The sequence below is a fragment of the Heterodontus francisci genome, chromosome 12 (genome assembly GCF_036365525.1).
Source record: "Heterodontus francisci isolate sHetFra1 chromosome 12, sHetFra1.hap1, whole genome shotgun sequence".
In the NCBI taxonomy this organism is placed as follows: domain Eukaryota; kingdom Metazoa; phylum Chordata; class Chondrichthyes; order Heterodontiformes; family Heterodontidae; genus Heterodontus; species Heterodontus francisci.
The window spans coordinates 120494343-120515519 of record NC_090382.1 but is presented as its reverse complement, the minus strand read 5'-3'; positions in this window follow the sequence as shown (position 1 = coordinate 120515519).

Sequence of the window (21177 nt, the reverse complement as noted above, 5' to 3'; positions counted from 1 at the left end):
TATCATTCCTCAACAGCATTGCCCCTTTAAAAAATGCATCAATTAATGATTCATATTTTCATTCAAGTCTCACTGATTGAGAATAATTTTCACTACTTCACGTTAATTGAAACAGCTTAATCTTCAATCTTTTTGAGTGCACATTGATTAAAGATATAAGTGATGTACAGACTGTACCTGAAGTTGGGAAAGGTGCAAGAGCTAGGGAAGCCTTCCTACAGGCTGTATTCTCAGCCAGTCCTCCCCCCACTTCACAACTCATGTGCTTATCCCCCAGCCTCCAACACAGCAAACTCAAACAGACAGGCTCCATCATTTCATCACCCTTCTAAACTGCCATAGGTCCCAAAAGCTGCCGAATTACTCATCATTCTCCCTTCCTCTCCTTGCCCCATTGACCCAAGAGATTATCCTCATCTTGTCAATGAATGATAATGACCAGATGTATGGTTAGCACCGCAGCCTCACAGCTCCAGCGACCCGGGTTCAATTCTGGGTACTGCCTGTGTGGAGTTTGCAAGTTCTCCCTGTGTCTGCGTGGGTTTCCTCCGGGTGCTCCAGTTTCCTCCCACATGCCAAAGACTTGCGTGTTGATAGATAAATTGGCCATTGCAAAAAAAATTGCCCCTAGTGTAAGTAGGTGGTAAGAGAATTGAGGGAAGGTGGGGATGTGAGAGGTAAAATGGGATTAATGTAGGATTAGTATAAATGGGTTTTTATTTTTATTTACTTAGAGATACAGCACTGAAACAGGCCCTTCGGCCCACCGAGTCTGTGCCGACCAACAACCACCCATTTATACTAACCCTACAGTAATCCCATATTCCCTATCACCTGTTGTTGGTCGGCATGGACTCGTTGGGCCGAAGACCTGTTTCAGTGCTGTATCTCTCTATGACTCTAACTGTATAATACTCTTAGCTGGAGATGCCGGACACTTGCAATCGTGGTAACGTCTTTGACTAAACTATTAAAAAAAGCTGATAGTGGAATCAGAGAATAATACAGCAGAGAATGAGATCACCCCATCATGCCTGTGCCAACTCTTGGAAAGGTTTTGCCAGTTTTCCATCCCCATCCTTTTCCCAGAGCCCTGCAATGTTTCCATTTCAATATCTAGCAAACTCCCATTTGAAAGTTATTATTGAATCTGCTTCCGGCATGGACATGATGGGCCGAAGGGCCTGTTTCTGTGCTGTATAACTCTATGCCTCCAGGATTTGACTGTGCCAGTGATTGCTTTTGAGTCAAGCTTAGATACTGACTTAATCGAACAATGAGAGAGCAGGAATAATGTGCACTGCACCTGTGCGCTGTGGACTTGCTCAATGAGCAAGTTATCAACAACTTCACATCCATGTATGTAGGTCAGAAAACCCTGTTTCCAACATGATGGAAACCATGGTAACTAATGATGTCTCCCCAGAATGTGGGCAATTTAAATCTGCTGACGAGACTGCCAACTCCGAGTCCAAGCAAAGGCAAACATCTCTGATTGTTTTCCCTCCCCTTGGTGTTGAGACTTGTTAGAATTTTCCAGGCCTAAATGAATTAATTCATTTACAGCAAGTTCAAATCCAGAAAATCAGCTCATTAAATGAAGCCACCATTTTTTACTCATAAATAATTCACCAAAAGTTCACCTTTCTAATTTGTTTCTAAGAAGAGATCTCAAGCTGAGGACAGAGTGAAAGTGAAAAGGTGTTTCATTAAGAAAAGTGGTTCCATTCTCTGTTCACAGACACTTATTTAGATTTTTTTTTTGCAAATTTTCTTCAAATCTACTGCTTTCTGCTTTCCCAGCAGGTTTCATAATCAATAGTGAACATCTCATTTTCCATGTCTCCTGCAACTCAGTGCTGGCTCTGAAAGTCAGAACTAGGCAGTGTGTCTCGTAACAGTCAGAACCCAGATGTGTGGCTCGTAACAGTCAGAACCCGGCAGTGTGGCTCGTAACAATCAGAACCAGGCAGTGTGTCTCGTAACAGTCAGAACCCGGCAGTGTGTCTCGTAACAATCAGAACCAGGCAGTGTGTCTCGTAACAGTCAGAACCCGGCAGTGTGTCTCGTAACAGTCAGAACCCGGCAGTGTGGCTCGTAACAGTCAGAACCCGGCAGTGTGGCTCATAACAGTCAGAACCAGGCAGTGTGTCTCGTAACAATCAGAACCAGGCAGTGTGTCTCGTAACAGTCAGAACCCGGCAGTGTGTCTCGTAACAGTCAGAACCCGGCAGTGTGGCTCGTAACAGTCAGAACCCGGCAGTGTGGCTCGTAACAGTCAGAACCAGGCAGTATGTCTCGTAACAATCAGAACCAGGCAGTGTGTCTCGTAACAGTCAGAACCAGGCAGTATGTCTCGTAACAATCAGAACCAGGCAGTGTGTCTCGTAACAGTCAGAACCCGGCAGTGTGGCTCGTAACAGTCAGAACCAGGCAGTGTGTCTCGTAACAATCAGAACCAGGCAGTGTGGCTCATAACAGTACAGGATTTCGGCCTTGATGTTGCATTGAGAAACCTCGATAAAGGGCCAAGGCGCACATCACAAAACTCCTATCAAGGTTGAAGTTGACATCAAGAAGGAAGTGGTGATTAGTTGACACAAAGCATATATTTTGAAGTTTATAGATTGTAAAGGCGAGGGTTGATTAAATGAGGAAAGGAGTCACAGAACTGTGATGTCCTGGGAAAGAATGGATTAAGAGTCGGAGGTAGCACAAGTTACTTTAATTTGAACACAGTGAGATTACAGGAAAGAAGAAGAAATCTGTTGAATATCATATTGGAACTCTCGAGGAACAAGAAGCACAAATCAGATGAAGAACAACTTTCCTGGATGTGTTTCCCCAGCAGGATATATGTCCATGATCGAATCACCGGGACAGATCCAGTCTGAACACAGCTGAAACTGGAATGAACAGTTTGAGGCTCTTTATTCTAGAAAAATGAAAACTGAGGGTGACCTGATAGATGAAGATTATGAAAGGCATTAGAGAAGATGTTTCCACTTGTGGGGAGACTAAAACAAGTTGCTAAAGGATAACACAGCGACCAAATATGGAATTCAGGAGAAACTTCTTTACCCAGAGAGTGGTGAGAATAGACTGCTATAAGGAATAGTTGAGGCAAATATTGTCAATGCATTCCAGGGGAAGCTAAATAAACACATGAGGGAGAAAGGAGTCGAAGGCTATGTTGATAGGGTGAAATGAAGAGAAACTGCACAGAAAAGTCAAAGGACTGCAGCGATTCAAAAAGGCAGCTCACCACAACCTTCTCAAGGGCAACTAGAGATGGGCAATAAATACTGGCCTTGCAGTGATGCTCACATCCCAGGATAGAATTAAAAATAGAGGGGTCGGGGGACGCTCGTGTGGAGCATATACACTGGCATAGATCAGTGGGGCCAAATGGCTTGTTTCTGGCTGTACATTCTATGTAATTCGACGAATAAAAGCTGCCCCTTTCCCTAGCTCTAGAGCTAGTTAATGCTTAAAGAAATAAAACGATCTTAGGGGGCTGGGAATACTTGTCCCTGCATCCCCATAATTAAAATCCAATCCTCTTCCTTGCTCTCCTGACAGCTCAGATAGACAAAGGGAACTTTAGGCCAAATTCTAACCCATATTAGCAGTGAGTCAGCATAATACTGAAAAGCTAATGCTAAATAATCCACAGTGTGCTAAGAATTACATTGACAACTAATGTCCTTTAGGGAAGGAAATCTGCTGGCCGACATGTGACTCCAGACCCACAGCAATGTGGTTAACTCTTACATGCCCTCTGAAATGGCCTAACAAGCCACTCAGTTGTACCTAACCGCTACAAAGTCAATAAAAAGGAATGAAACCAGACGGACCACCCGGCATCGACCTAGGCACCGGAAACGACAACGGCAAACCCAGCCCTGTCGATCCTGCAAAGTTCTCCTTACTAACAACTGGGGGCTTGTGCCAAAGTTGGGAGAGCTGTCCCACAGACTAGTCAAGCAACAGCCTGACATAGTCATACTCACAGAATCATACCTTACAGACAATGTCCCAGACACTGCCATCACTATCCCCGGATATGTCCTGCCCCACCGGCAGGACAGACCCACCAGAGGTGGTGGCACAGTGGTATACAGTCGGGAGGGAGTTGCCCTGGGAGTCCTCAACATCGACTTTAGACCCCATGAAGTCTCATGGCATCAGGTCAAACATGGGCAAGGTGACTTCCTACTGATTACCACCTACCGCCCTCCCTCAGCTGATGACTCAGTACTCCTCCATGTTGAACACCAATTGGAGGAAGCACTGAGGGTGGCAAAGGCACAAAATGTACTCTGGGTGGGGGACTTCAATGTCCATCACCAAGAGTGGCTCGGAAGCACCACTACTGACCGAGCTGGCCGAGTCCTAAAGGACAAATCTGCAAGAATGGGTCTGTGGCAGGTGGTGAGGGAACCAACACGAGGGAAAAATATACTTGACCTCGTCCTCACCAATCTGCCTGCCGCAGATGCTTCTGTCCATGACTGTATTGGTAGGAGTGACCACCGTACAGTCGTTGTGGAGACGAAGTCCCGCCTTCACATTGAGGATACCGTCCATCATGTTGTGTGGCACTATCACCTTGCTAAATGGGATAGATTTTGAACAGATCTAGCAATGCAAAACTGGGCATCCATGAGACGCTGTGGGCCATCAGCAGCAGCAGAATTGTACTCAACCACAATCTGTAACCTCATGGCCCGGCATATCCCCCACTCTACCATTACCATCAAGCCAGGAGACCAACCCTGGTTCAATGAAGAGTGCAGGAGCGCATGCCAGGAGCAGCACCAGGCATACCTCAAAATGAGGTGTCAACCTGGTGAAGCTACAACACAGAACTATCTGTGTGCCAAACTGCGATAGCAGCATACGATAGACAGAGCTAAGCGATCCCATAAGCAACGCATCAGATCTAAGCTCTGCAGTCCTGACACATCCAGCCGTGAATGGTGGTGAACAATTAAACAACTAACTGGAGGAGGTGGCTCCACAAATATCCCCATCCTCAGTGATGGGGGAGCCCAGCACATCAGTGCGAAAGATAAGGCTGAAGCATTTGCAACAATCTTCAGCCAGAAGTGCCGAGTTGATGATCCATCTCGGCCTCCTCCTGAATTCCCCAGCATCACAGATGCCAGACTTCAGCAAATTCGATTCACTCCACGTGATATCAAGAAACGACTGAAGCACTGGATACTGCAAAAGCTATGGGCCCTGACAATATTCCAGCAATAGTACTGAAGACCTGTACTCCAGAACTTGCCGCACCCCTAGCCAAGCTGTTCCAGTACAGCTGCAACACTGGCATCTAGCCTGCAATGTGGAAAATTGCCCAGGTATGTCCTGTATACAAAAAGCAGGACAAGTCCAACCCGGCCAACTACCGCCCCATTAGCCTACTCTCAATCATCAGTAAAGTGATGGAAGGTGTCATCAACAGTGCCATCAAGAGGCACTTGCTTAGCAATAACCTGCCCAGTGATGCTCAGCTTAGGTTCCGCCAGGGCCACTCAGCTCCTGACCTCATTACAGCCTTGGCTCAAACATGGACAAAAGAGCTGAACTCAAGAGGTGAGGTGAGAGTGACTGTCCTTGACATCAAGGCAGCATTTGACCGAGTATGGCATCAAGGAGCCCTAGCAAAACTGAGGTCAATGGGAATCAGTGGGAAAACCCTCCGCTGGTTGAAGTCATACCTAGCGCAAAGGAAGATGGTTGTGGTTGTTGGTCAATCATCTGAGCTCCAGGACATCACTGCAGGTGTTCCTCAGGGTAGTGTCCTAGGCCCAACCATCTTCAGCTGCTTCATCAATAACCTATCTTCAATCATAAGGTCAGAAGTGGGAATGTTTGCTGATGATTGCACAATGTTCAGCACCATTCGTGACTCCTCAGATACTGAAGCAGTCCGTGTAGAAATGCAGCAAGACCTGGACAATATCCAGGCTTGGGCTGATAAGTGGCAAGTAACATTCGCACCACACAAGTGCCAGGCAATGACCATCTCCAACAAGAGAGAATCTAAACATCTCCCCTTGACATTCAACAGCATTACCATCGCTGAATCCCCCACGATCAACATCCTAGGGGCTACCATTGACCAGAAACTGAACTGGAGTAGCCATATAAATACCGTGGCTACAAGAGCAGGTCAGAGGCTGGGAATTCTGCGGCGATTAACTCACCTCCTGACTCCCCAAAGCCTGTCCACTATCTACAAGGCACAAGTCAGGAGTGTGATGGAATACTCTCCACTTGCCTGGATGGGTGCAGCTCCAACAACACTCAAGAAGCTCGACACCATCCAGGACAAAGCAGCCCACTTGATTGGCACACCATCTACAAACATTCACTCCCTGCACCACCGAAGCACAGTGGCAGCAGTGTGTACCATCTACAAGATGCACTGCAGCAATGCACCAAGGCTCCTTAGACAGCACCTTCCAAACTCGCAACCTCTACCAACTAGAAGGACAAGGGCAGCAAATGCATGGGAACAGCACCACCTGTAACTTCCCCTCCAAGTCACACACCATCCTGACTTGGAACTATATCGCCGTTCCTTCACTGTTGCTGGGTCAAATTCCTGGAACTCCCTTCCTAACAGCACTGTGGGTGTACTTACCCCACATGGACTACAGTGGTTCAAGAAGGCAGCTCACCACCACCTTCTCAAGGGCAATTGGGGATGGGCAATAAATGCTGGCCTAGCCAGTGACGCCCACATCCCTGAATGCATATTAAAAAAATTAAGATTGTCAGTAGGGCTCGCAGTGTGGCACATTTGCGCGTACTGGAAGCTACATTTATTAATACACAGGTCCCTGTTGTTTGCAAACAGAAAGAATATGTACAAACATTACGCCTGTTTCAGCCGAACAAAATAAGTGACAGCTGTTCACTGGCTCATTCCTCAGGGCAATACCTTGACCAATCAGAGTCAAGCTGCCTGGATTATCTTTTAAACAAAGCTTGGCAGTTAACTGTCAGTCACCGTTAACTGGTGCATTCACCATGGCAAGGCCTCTACCAATCTGAGTTCACTTGCCAATCAATCAGCACTGTTTTCTCATGTAGCATAAGTTGTTGTTTTCCCTTACATTGGTTATTCTTGCGGTTGTCCTGATGAGTGCAAGACGAAAAGCTTCGACAACATGTCTCTATTTTCAGTAGTACTCAATGTTGAAATTCTACATTGTGACTGAATTATGCCATAAAACTTATAATCAAGCTCTGAGCAGAAATAAACCTGTTTATCTTTCAGTAGATTTGAACACTTTTCTTTGCATTTATTTCAAGTGACAGATTAAAATATTCATACTAAGTTTGAGATTACCGTTGATTCAAGTTTTATTAGGATTAAGATATTTTAGGGAATTTAACACTTTTTTGAAATGAATTTCCCTGTTGTTACCTCTCCTGCACTCTTGTGTATATTAACTCATGCTGACAGGTACTGAGTGCTGTCCAGTACCCACCACAAGAACCTATTCAACAACAAGAGCTTGCACTTATATAGCGCCTTTAATTCAGTAAAACATCCCAAAGCACCGCACAGGAGAATCATCAATTAAAATTTGACACCAAGCCACATATAGAGATATTAGATTAGATGACCAAAGGCTTGGTTAAAGAGATAGGTTTTCAGGAATGTCTTAAGGGAGGAAATTGAGATCGAGTGACAGAGATATTTAGGGAGAGAATTCCAGAGCTTAGGGCCCAGGCAGTTGAAGGTACGGCCACTAGTGGTGGAGTGGTTAAAATCAGGAAATGCTCAAGAGGCCAGAACTGTTCACAAGATAGGTTTGGAAGTAGAAGGTCTTTTGTCTATTTGATTTCATCCTTCCTGAATGCCAACACTATAACACTATCGTCTTTCCATTATAGACCCAGTAGTTTCTTAATATGAGTCTAGTGACCTGGTTTCAACTACCATTCCTCCTAACCATCGCAGCTGTCGATTACGGCCTCTCAGCTGATTTTTTCTTCCTTTTTCCTGATTTTCGCTGTGTCTTAGTCACACAGCTTCTTGTTCCTCTCTCGGCACCTCTCTCAAAGGATCATTCTCCATGTGCGAGTTTATATTCTGAGTACAAGGCATAATACATCGAAAATCAATTCTATCCTCACTCTACCACGATACAATGACACTTTCCAGCTGGATTGCTGGATCATGATCAGGAGATGCTGATGCTAATTGCAAAGGCAAGTAGTTGCCTGTCTGAGATCAGTTGAGAACACAGACTGAACACGAAGCCTAAATCTTCCATTTCTGCTCGTTGCATTTTCATGCTGAAAAGCAGTTACTTTAGGAGAGAGCAACCATTCATTTAATTGCTGTGAGCAAATTGACTGCTGTGAGCACACATCTAAAGTAACTCTTTGGCTACAACTTGCTTTGGAACATCCTGAGTTTGTGAAAGGTGTTGTATAGCTGCAAATTATTTATTCCTTCCTTCCAGAATTGTTCTTCCATTGACCCCTCCCTATCTCTGTAATCTCCTCTAGACCCACAAACCTCCAAGATATCTACGTTTCTCCAATTCTGGCATCTTGCGCATTCCCAATTTTAATCACTCCGTGCTTTCAGCTGCTGAGGCCCTAGGCTCTGAAATTCCCTCCCTAACCCTTTCCCCCTCTCCATCTCTCTCTCTCCTCCTTTAAGATGCTCTTTAAAATGTGCATCTTTGTCCAAGCTTTTGGTCACCTTATCCTTATGTGGTCCGGAGTCAAATTTTGTCAGATAACGCTCTTGTGAAAAACCTTGGGGCATCTTATACAATTGCAAGTTGCTGTTGTATCTCTCAACGGAAGGGTTTATTGAAATAGTTTCCTGTAATCCTTGATGATCTGGACAAGGCCCAGTAGATGGCAGTAGACATCAAGGATTGCACTGAGCAAACAAGCCAGAAATGTTTCTTTTGATGCAGACAATTATATATGTAGATCTCAAGTAAAATAACTCCTGTTGGAAATAAACACACTCAGCCAATAAGAAGTGTAGCCTTTGTGTCAATGTCACCTAAGTTTCCTATTTTAGTTACAATAAAACATTGGTCTTTCACCAGGCTCTGTTGAGAATCTGTCTGTTTTAATAGGATCTTTCTGTTTCGTTCCCACGGCAGAGATTTAAATTAGCCACAGGTTAGAAGAAAGAGAGCTCTTTTCTCCTGGGTGGGGGCACATAAAAGATTCTAGTGCCAGGCTTCCCTCACCTTCCTTCTGATGGAAGCCGTGCTATAGCAGAACACAGAGAGCCTGGATCAGGACAAGACATATCACTGATATAAATCTATGACACAGTAAGCAACAGTGTGCTTCTGCTTTCCGTAATTGTGCTTCAGCTCATCTGAAACTCTGCTGCCCACATCCAATCCTGCACTAAGTCCCACTCACTCAATTCTCCTGTCCTTGCTGGCTTGCATTGGCTCACAGTCCTTTAACTGCTCCAGTTTAAAATTCCCAACCTGTTTAAATCGTTTCTCAGCTTCTCCATTCCCTATCTCTGTCATGTCTTCTCACCTTAAAACCAGTCCTTCTCCCAGAACTCTCCATTCTTCAGACTGGCCTTTGATACATCCACCCCTCTCTTTGCATCACCATTTGTAGCCGTGTCATTACAGAAAGGATGTAATTGCACTAGAGAGGGTACAGAGGAGATTTATGAGGATGTTGCCAGGACTGGAAAAATGCAGCTATGAGGAAAGATTGGATAGGCTGGGGTTGTTCTCCTTGGAACAGAGAAGGCTGAGAGAAGATCTGATTGAAATGTACAACATTTTGAGGGGCCTGGATAGAGTGGAGGCGAAGGGTCTATTCACCTTAGCAGAGAGGTCAGTGATGAGGGGTCATAGATTTAAAATGATTGGTAGAAAAATTAGAGTGGAGATGAGGAAAATCTTTTTCACCCTGAGGGTGGTGGGTGTCTGGAACTCACTGCCTGAAAGGGTAATTGAGGCAGAAACCCTCAACTCATTCAAAAGGAGTCTGGATATGCACCTCAAGTGCTGTTATCTGCAGGGCTACGGACCAAATGCTGGAAGGTGGGATTAGAATAGGTGGATCGTTTCTCGACCGGCACAGACAGGATGGGCCAAGTGGCCTCTTTCTGTGCTGTAAACGTTCTATGATTCTATTCTATGAAGCTTTTGGCCAACTCTCTCCTTTCTTGGTTCAATGTCCATTTGTGTCTGATTGTGCCTCTGTAAAATGCCTTGGGAAGATTTTCTGCGTTAAAGGCGCTATATGAAGGCAATTCATCATTCTTCAACTTTCGGAAGGGCAACAGTTTATTTGACAAAAGAAAGGCTACACAACAGTCATTATAAATCCCTTGGGATTTCAATGTGAACAGCATTTTGCCTGCCGACTCTTCATTTACCAACTGCTTTAATGGAGTGTTACAACCAGGTGAGAAAGGTGTCTGGGGTTCCCTCTCAGCCTTCACCTGGTCTGACTGTAACAGGGTTTTATATTTAAACACACTGTGTTTTTAGCTTCCCCTTGGTGAATCCTTGATCACCGCTTTCCAATTATAAGGCAAAGAAAGCAGTACAAGCAGGTTTTCTCAGGCTTACAGAAGAAAAGTTGAAATTTATTAAACTTGAACTAAAACTCTAATTCATAGCAACATAGAAAATAGGAGCAGGAGTAGGCCATTCATCCCTTCGAGCCTGCTCCGCCATTCATTATGATCATGACTGATCATCCAACTCAGTAACCTGTTCCCACTTTCGCCCCATACCCTTTGATCCCTTTAAACCCAAGAGCTATATCTAACTCCTTCTTGAAAACATACAATGTTTTGGCCTCAACTGCTTTCTGTGGTAGCAAATTCCACAGGCTCACCACTCTCTGGGTGAAGAAATTTCTCTTCATCTCTGTCCTGAAAGGTTTACCCCGTATCCTTAGACTATAACCCCTGGTTCTGGACTCCCCCACTATCGGGGAAATCCTTCCTGCATCTACCCTGTCAAGTCCTGTTAGAATTTGATAGGCTTCTATGAGATTCCCCCTCATTCTTCTGAACTCCAGCGAATATAATCCTAACCGACTCAATCTCTCCTCATACGTCAATCCTGCCATCCCAGGAATCAGTCCGGTAAACCTTCACTGCACTCCCTCTATAGCAAGAACATCCTTCCTCAGATAAGGAGACCAAAAATGCACACAATATTCCAGGTGTGGCCTCACCAGCGCCCTGTATAATTGCAGTAAGACATCCCTGCTCCTGAACTCGAATCCTCTCGCTATGAAGACCAACATACCACTTGCCTTTTTTACCGCCTGTTAGACCTGCATGCTTACCTTCAGCGACTGGTGTACGAGAACACCCAGGTCTCGTTGCATATTCCCCTCTCTCAGTTTATAGCCATTCAGATAATAATCTGCTTTCCTGTTTTTGCTACCAAAGTGGGTAACCTCACATTTATCCACATTATACTGCATCTGCCATGCATTAACCCACTCACTCAACTTGTCCAAATCACCCTGAAGCCTCTCTGCATCCTCCTCACAACTCACCCTCCCACCCAGTTTTGTGCCATCTGCAAATTTGGAGATATTACATTTATTTCCCTTATCTAAATCATTAATATATATTGTGAATTCGGTTGACGCCTACGGATACACGACATGCCTGCACCAGCATGCATACACGATACGCACATGCAAATAGAGATAGAAAAGAGCCGAAGAGAAATAAAGTGGAAAAGTTTGAGGCAATATCTAAAGAGTTTTTGTTACCATTCTTCGAGCTCACTATAGATTCCTTGATTGTAGGTAGATCTTGCTTTTTGTTGGAGCCCAGTATTCTTCTTAAACCTAGTTCGCTGTAGGAGAGTCTTCTCTCTTGGGGTTCATGTGTCTTCAGTGGATTCAGAGACTTGTGAGAAAGAGATGGGAGTAGACAGGAGAGATCTTCTCAGTCCAGGAGCAAACAGTCTTTCTGAGTTCAAACTCTCCGTGGCTAGTTCAAAACCCTGGAACAGCCAGTTAGTCATGTGACCAGCTGGTCTAACCAGTCTTAGATTGTATCACCTTAGCAGTCTCTGAAATGCTCCTCTTACACACAATCCCTGGTGATCAAGGTCCATTTTGGGTTGAATGTGTCAGGGAATTGTCTTTTGTCCTTCCAAGCACTGTCTGTTAATATGCAAATATCTTTTCCAGCCACGGCTGATCTGTTTAACAAGTCCTTTCTTCACCCCAGTAACAGTTTAAAATAAATGTTCATGACAAAATTAATGTGCCTCATTCATGGCAGGTGGGGGCTGAGCGTGACATGGAGGCAATAACCAGTTGAAGATAAATCATTAAAATCTCTGTTAAAATAGCAGACAATGGAAGTGCAACAACAACGTGCATTCATTTAGTGCCTCTAATACCCCATGGGACCTCGCAGAGTCATCTTCATTGGGGATGTGATTCTTTTTATTCCAATAACTACCTGAAGAATCCTTTCTCTCTCCCCAAACTTTGGGACTAAACAAGACTTTTCATCATATAACAGCAAGGGAAATTATCTAAGGATATGTAGATTTCACCAAGTTCAAAAACTGGAGGGAGAATAAATCATTTTATAGCTGAATAAACAGTGTTTGTGTTATGAAATTTGATTTCCAAAGGATTTACATTTACTTATAACATTATAATGAGTACTAACATCAATTTTGCATATTTTCTTGGCAAATTATTTGCTATTTTCTTTTTCCCATGAGATTTCCTGAATCAAGCAGCTTTGCTGTCTGGGAAGTTGGGAATCACATTCATTCCCAGGCCTCCAGCAATGATGCTTGAGAGGTGTCTGCTGGGAATGTACTTAACAACGAGACAACATTACGCAATTCCATATGTAAAAGGAGGCTAGACCTCGATGTAAAGTGATAAATAATCTAGCAGGGTTTGGTTACGATGCAGTGATCAACAAGTCAAGACATATGAGGTTATAGTTGTGTATGTGTGTGTGTTTATGCGTGTATGTGTGTGAGTGTCTGTGTGTGTGTTTGTGTGTGTGAGTGTGAGTGTCTGTGTGTGTATGTGTGTGGGTGTACCTGTATGTGTGTGTGTGTGTGTGTCTGTGTGCGTGTACGTGTGTCTGTGTGTGTGTCCGTGTGTATGTGTGTCTGAGTCATAGAGTTATACAGCACAGAAAAAGGCCCTTCAGCCCATCGTGTCTGTGCCAGCCATCAAGCACCTAACTATTCGAATCCCATTTTCCAGCACTTGGCCCATAGCCTTATATGCTATGGTGTTTCAAGTGCTCATCTGAATACTTCTTAAATGTTGTGAGAGTTCCTGCCTCTACCATCCCTTCAGGCAGTGTGTTCCAGATTCCAACCACTCTCTGGGTGAAGAAAAATTTCCTCAAATCCCCTCTAAACCTCCTGCCCCTTACATTAACTTTATGCCCCCTGGTTATTGACTCCTCCACTAAGGGAAAAAGTTTCTTCCTATCTAACCTCTCAATGCCCCTCATAATTTTGTATACCTCAATCATATCTTCCCTCAGCCTTCTCTGCTCGAAGGAAAACAACCCTAGCCTATCCAGTCTCTCTTTATAGTTGAAATGCTCCAGCCCGGGCAACATCCTGGTGAATCTCCTCTGCACTCTCTCCAGTGCAATCACATCCTTCCTGTTCCGATGAAGGGTCACTGACCCGACACGTTAACTCTGCTTCTCTTTTCACAGATGCTGCCAGACCTGCTAAGTGGTTCCAGCATTTCTTGTTTTTATTTCACATCCTTCCTATAGTGTGGTGCCCAGAAATGTACACAGTACTCCAGCTGTGGCCTAATTAGCATTTTATACAGCTCCATCATAACCTCCCTGCATTTATAGTCTATGCTTTGGCTAATAAAGGCAAGTATCCCATATGCCTTTCTAACCACCTTATCTACCTGTGCTGCTGCCTTCAGCGATCTATGGACAAGTACATCAAGGTCCCTCTGACCCTCTGTACTTCCTAGGGTCCTACCATCCATTGTATATTCCCTTGCCTTGTTAGTCCTCCCAAAATGCATCACTTCACACTTCTCAGGATTAAATTCTATTTGTCACTGCTCCGCCCATCTTACCAGCCCATCTATATCTCCCTGTAATCAAAGGCTTTCCTCCTCACTATTTACGACACCACTAATTTTCATGTCACCTGCGAACTTACTGATCATACCTCCTATATTCACGTCTAAATCATTAATGTGCACTACAAACAGCAAGGGTCCCAGCACCGATCCCTGTGGTACACCACTGGTCACAGGCTTCCACTCGCAAAAACAACCCTCGACCATCATCCTCTGCCTCCTGCCACTAAGCCAATTTTGGATCCAATTGCCAAATTGCCCTGGATCCCATGGGCTTTTACCTTCTTAACCAATCTCCCATGCGGGAGCTTAGCAAAAGTCTTACTGAAGTCCATGTAGACGACATCAACTGCTTTACCCTCATCTACACATCTACTCAACGCCTCAAGTTTGTTAGACATGATATCCCACTGACAAAGGCATGCTGACTATCCTTGATTAATCCCTGCCTCTCCAAGTGGCGATTAATCCTGTCCCTCAGAATCTTTTCCCCCCAATAGTTTCCCTACCACTGATGTTAGACTCACCGGCCTGTAATTACCTGGCTTATCCCTGCTACCCTTCTTGAATAATGGTATCACATTCGCCGTCCTCCAGTCCTCTGGCACCTCTCCCGTGACCAGAGAGGTTCTGAAAATTTGTGTCAGAGCCCCTGGGGTCCCCATCGGGATCTGGGGATTTCTCCACTTTTAAGCCCGCTGAAACAGCTAATACTTCCTCCCTTTCAATGCTAATATATTCAAGTATATCACAATCCCCCTCCCTGATCTCTGCACCTACATCGTCCTGCTCCATTATGGACACAGATGAAAAGTTATCATTTAAAGCCACACTAAGCTCCTCCGGCTCCACACACAGATTGCCACTTTGGTCCCTAATGGGCCCAACTCTTTCCCTGGTTATCCTCTTACCCTAAATATACTTATAAAACGCCTTAGGATTTTCCTTCATCTTGCCCGCCAGTGTTTCTTCATGTCCCCTTTTCGGTCTCCTAATTATTTTTTTAAGTAACCCCCCTACACTTAGTGTACTCCTCCAGGGCCTCCACTGTTTTCAGTGCTCTGAATAAGCCATAAGCCTCCTTTTCTTTCCTTATCCAATCCTTTATATCCCTTGACATCCAGGGTTCCCTGGACTTGTTAGTCCTACTCTTCACCTTAACGGGTACATGTTGGCTCCGAACTCTCACAATTTCCTTTTTCAATAACTCCCACTGGTCTGATGTAGACTTTCCTACAAGTAGCTGCTCCCAGTCCACTTTGGCCAGATCCTGTTTAATCATATTGAAATCAGCCTTCCCCCAATTCAGTACCTTTATTTCTACTCCATCTTTTTCCTTTTCCATAACTATCTTAAATCTTACAGAGTTATGGTCACTATCCCCGAAATGCTCCCCCACTGATACTTCTACCACTTGTCCAGCTTCATTCCCTAGGATTAGGTCCAGTACTGCCCTTTCTCTTGTAGGACTTTCTACGTACTGGCTCATAAAGCTCTCCTGTGTGCATTTTGAAGAATTCTGCTCCCTTTAAGCCTTTTGCACTCAAACTATCCCAGTTGATATTGGGGAAGTTGAAATCCCCTACTATTATTACCCTATTATTTTTACACCTCTCTGAGATTTGCCTACATGTCTGCTCCGCTATCTCTTCCTGACTCTTTGGAGGCCTGTAGTACACTCCCAAGCAACAGGGGAGGTGGTGGCATAGTGGTATTGTCACTGGACTAGTAACCCAGAGTCCCAGGATATTGTTCTGGGGACCTGGTTTGAAATGCCACTACAGCAGAAGGTGGAATTTGAATTCAAATTATAAATCTGGAATTAAAAAGCTAGCTTAATGATAGCCATGAAATCATTGCCGATTGTTGTAAAAACCCATCTGGTTCGCTAATGTCCTTGAGGAAAGAAAATCGTCTGTTCTTACCTGGTCTGACCTACATGTGACTCCACAGCAATGTGGTTAACTCTTACATGCCCTCTGTAATAGCCTAGCAAGCCATCCAGTTGTATCTAACCGCTACGAAGTCAATAAAAAGGAATGAAACTGGACGGACCACCCGGCATCGACCTAGGCACCGGAAACGACAACGGCAAACCCAGCCCTGTTGACCCTGCAAAGTCCTCCTTCCTGACATCTGGGGGCTTGTGCCAAAGTTGGGAGAGCTGTCCCACAGACTAGTCAAGCAACAGCCTGACATAGTCATACTCACCGAATCATACCTTACAGACAATGTCCCAGACACTGCCATCACCATCCCCAGGTATGTCTTGACCCAGCAGAGGTAGCGGCACAGTAGTATACAGTCAGGAGGGAGTTGCCCTGGGAGTCCTCAACATCGATTCTGGACACCATGAAGTCTCTTGGCATCAGGTCAAACATGGACAAGGAAACCTCCTGCTGATTACCACCCACCACCCTCCCTCAACTGATGAGTCAGTACTCCTTCATGCTGAACACCACTTGGAGGAAGCACTGAGGGTGGTGAGGGCACCCAATGTACTCTGGGTGGGGACTTCAATGTCCATCACCAAGAGTTACTTGGTAGCACCACCGCTGGCCGAGTATTAAAGGATATAGCTGCTCGACTGGGTCTGCGGCAGGTGGTGAGGGAACCAAGTAGAGGGAAAAACATACTTGACCTCGTCCTCACCAAACTGCCTACCGCAGATGCATCTGTCCATGACAGTATTGGGAGGAGTGACCACCACACAGTACTTGTGGAGACGAACTCGCGCCTTCACATTGAGGATACTGTCCATTGTGTTGTCTGGCACTAGCACCGTGCTAAATGGGATAGATTTCAAACAGATCTAGCAATGCAAAACTGGGCTGCCTTGAGGCGCTGTGGGGCAGCAGCACAATTGTACTCAACCACAGTCTGTAACCTCATGGCCTGGCATATCCCCCACTCTACCATTACCATCAAGCCAGCAGACCAACCCTGGTTCTATGAAGAGTGCACCAGGCATACCTCAAAATGAGGTGTCAATCTGGTGAAGCTACAACACAGGACTAACTGCATGCCAAACTGTGTAAGCAGCATGCGATAGACAGAGTTAAGCGATCCCATAACCAACGGATCAGATCTAAGCTCTGCAGTCCTGCCACATCCAGCCTTGAATGGTGGTGGACAATTAAACAACTAACTGGAGGAGGTGGCTCCACAAATATCCCCATCCTCAATGATGGGGGAGCCCAGCACATCAGTGCGAAAGATAAGGCTGAAGCATATGCAACAATCTTCAGCCAGAAGTGCCGAGTTGATGATCCATCTCGGCCTCCTCCTCAGTCCCCAGCTTCCCAGATGCCAGACTTCAGCCAATTCGATTCACTCCACGTGATATTAAGAAACGACTGAAGGCACTGGATACTGCAAAAGCTATGGGCCCTGACAATATTCCGGCAATAGTGCTGAAGACCTGTGCTCCAGAACTTGCCGCGCCCCTAGCCAAGCTGTTCCAGTACAGCTACGACACTGGCATCTACCCAGCAATGTGGAAAATTGCCCAGGTATGTCCTGTATACAAAAAGCAGGACAAGTCCAACCTGGCCAAATATCGCCCCATCAGCCGACTCTCAATCATCAGTAAAGTGATGGAAGGTGTCATCAACAGTGCTAACAAGCAGCACCTGCTTAGCAATAACCTGCTCAGTGACGCTCAATTTGGGTTCCGCCAGGGCCACTCAGTTCATGACCTCATCACAGCCTTGGTTGAAACATGGACAAAAGAGCTGAACTCAAGAGGTGAGGTGAGAGAGACTGCCCCTGACATCAAGGCAGCATTTGACTGAGTATGGCATCAAGGAGCCCGAGCAAAACTGGAGTCAATGGGAATCAGGGGGAAAACTCTCCGCTGGCTGGAGTCCGACCTAGCACAAAGGAAGATGGTTGTGGTTGTTGGAGGTCAATCATCTCAGCTCCAGGACATCACTGCAGGAGTTCCTCAGGGTAGTGTCCTAGGCCCAACTATCTTCAGCTGCTTCATCAATGACCTTCCTTCAATCATAAGGTCAGAAGTGGGGATGTTCGCTGATGATTGCACAATATTCAGCACCATTTGCAACTCCCCACATACTGAAGCAGTCCATGTAGAAATGCAGCAAGACCGGCACAATATCCAGACTTGGGCTGATTAGTGGCAAGTAACATTCGCGCCACACAAGTGCCAGGCAATGACCATCTCCAACAAGAGAGAATCTAACCATCTCCCCTTGACATTCAATGGCAATACCATCGCTGAATCGCCCACTATCAACATACTAGGGGCTACCATTGACCAGAAACTGAACTGGAGTAGCCATATAAATACCGTGGCTACAAGAGCAGGTTGGAGGCTAGGAATCCTGTGGCGAGTAACTCACCTCCTGACTCCACAAAGCCTGTCTACAAGGCACGTCAGGAGTGTGATGGAATATTCTCCATTTGCCTGGATGTGTGCAGTTCCAGCAACACTCAAGAAGCTCAACACCACCGATGCACAGTGGCAGCAGTGTGTACCATCTACAAGATGCACTGTAGCAATGCACCAAGGCTCCTTAGACAGCACCTTCCAAACCCACGACCTCTACCAACTAGAAGGACAAGGGCAGCAGATGCATGGGAACACCATCACCTGCAAGTTCCCCTCCAAGTCACATACCATCCTGACTTGGAACTATATCGCCGTTCCTTCACTGTCGCTGGGTCAAAATCCTGGAACTCCCTTCCTAACGGCACTGTGGATATACCTACCCCACATGGACTGCAGTGGTTCAAGAAGACAGCTCACCACCACCTTCTCAAGGGCAATTAGGGATGGGCAACAAATGCTGGCCTGGCCAGTGACGCCCACATCCCATGAATGAATTAAAAAAAAGTGATTGCCCCCTTTTTGTTTTCAAGTTCTCCCCATTTGGCTTCATTTGAGGAATCTTTGAAGATATCATCCCTCCTTACTGCAGTAATTGACTCCTTGCTCAATTGTGCAATGCCACCTCCTCTTTTACCCCTCCCCTATCACGCTTGAAGATTCTATGCCCTGAAATATTGAGCTGCCAGTCTTGCCCGTCCCTCAACCATGACTCTGTGATAGCAATAATGTCATAATCCCATGTGCTAATCAATGCCCTCAATTCATCTGCCTTATTAGTCAAACTCCTTGCATTGAAATAGATGCAATCCAGCCTTGCATTTTTCACTTGTGCCTTAACAGGTCTATATTTGCTCTGCCTTCCAGACAGACTCACTTTCTCTTCTATATTTGACTGTGCATCACCCCCTACTGTACCTCTACTCTGTATCCCATCCCCCTGACAAATTAGTTTAAACTCCCTCCAACAGCACTAACAAACCTCCCAGCAAGGATGTTGGTCCCGTTCCGGTTCAGGTGCAACCCGTCCAACTTGTACAGGTCCCACTTTTGCCAGAAACAGACCCAGTGATCCAGGAAACTAAAGCCCTCCATCCTGCACCATCTCCTCAGCCACGCATTCATCTGCTCTATCCTCCTATTCCTATATTCACTAGCACGTGGCACCGGGAGTAATCCAGAGATTACAACCTTTGAGGGCCTGTTTTTTAATCTGCTACCTCGCTCCCTAAATTCTTGTTGCAGGACCTCATCTGTCTTTCTACCTATGTTGTTGGTACCAATGTGTATCACGACCTCTGACTGTTCACCCTCTCCCTACAGAATGTCCTGCAGCCGCTCCGTGACATCCTTGACCCGAGCACCAGGGAGGCAACACACCATCCTGGAGTCACGTTTCCGGTCACAGAAATGCCTATCTGCACCCGTTACGATAGAATCCCCTATCACTATAGCTGTCCCACTCCTTTTCCTCCCCTCCTGTGCAGCTCTGCCATCCGTGGTGCCACAGACTTGGCTATTACTGCATTCCCCTGAGAAGCTATCTCCCCCAACAGTATCCAAAGTGGAAATCTGTTAGAAAGGGAGATGGACCCAGGGGTCTCCTGCACTACCAGCTTAATTCTTCCACTCTGCCTGGAGGTCACCCATTCCCTTTCTGCCTGAGCAGTCTTTACCTGCGGTGTGACCACCTCCCTGTACGTGCTATCCACGATGATCTCAACCTCGTGGATGCTCCACAGTGTCTCCAGCCGCTGCTCCAGATCCGAAACGTGGATTTCGAGTAGCTGCAGCTGGAGACACTTCCTGCACACGTGTTCACCCTGGACACTGGAAGTGTCCCTGACTTCCCACATTGCACAGGAGGAACACTCCACGCTGCCGAGCTGCCCTGACATGACTTACCCTTAATTTATCCCCTTAAATTACCCAACAATTAAATTATTTACATTGATTCTCTAAAAAAACACTACCTACTAGATTAAAATAACTGTAGACCATTCCCTTTACTTTTTGTTACTTACCCAGCCATTTAGAGTTATTCCCGAACAGCAGTTACTCACCAACCAATCACATTGCAGCTTTCCTGTGACGTAACTACTCACATTTTTCTTTCAAACTCCGGCGTGCCTGGACTGCTCTCCGCTCCGGGAAGGTAAGTGACTGGGCCACGATCCTTGGGCTCAATTTATCGTCTTCTCTCGCTGGGTGTTTTCCCCGCAGGTCCGCTCTTCTCCTCTCCGCTCTGGGAAGGTAAGTGACTGGGCCGCGATCCTCGTGCTCAATTTATCCTCTTCTTTCACTCGGTGTCTTTCCCTGCAGGTCCGCTCCTCCCCCGGAAGGTAAACGAGAGTGTGTGTGTACGTGAGTCTGTGTTTGTGTGTCTGTGTGTACGTGTGTGTGAGAGTGCGCGTCTACATGTGTGTGTGTGTGTGTGTATGTGTGCGTGTCTGTATTTGCACGTGTGTGTGTCTGTGTGTCTATGTGTGTGTGGAATTAAGATTGAATACATTTATAGAGAAATCATTCCTCATACAAGATCATTGTGTCCTTGCTCATTCCTTCAGCAGACTCACATGTTTTGACTTATTGATCTTTAACCTGTCACCCAAGATCTTACTGGACATGTATAACACCCAGGACTAGGCTTGTTCTGCTGGATACATACCTAATTACCAGCAACAGTTTGAAACATTACAAGGAGGTGGAGC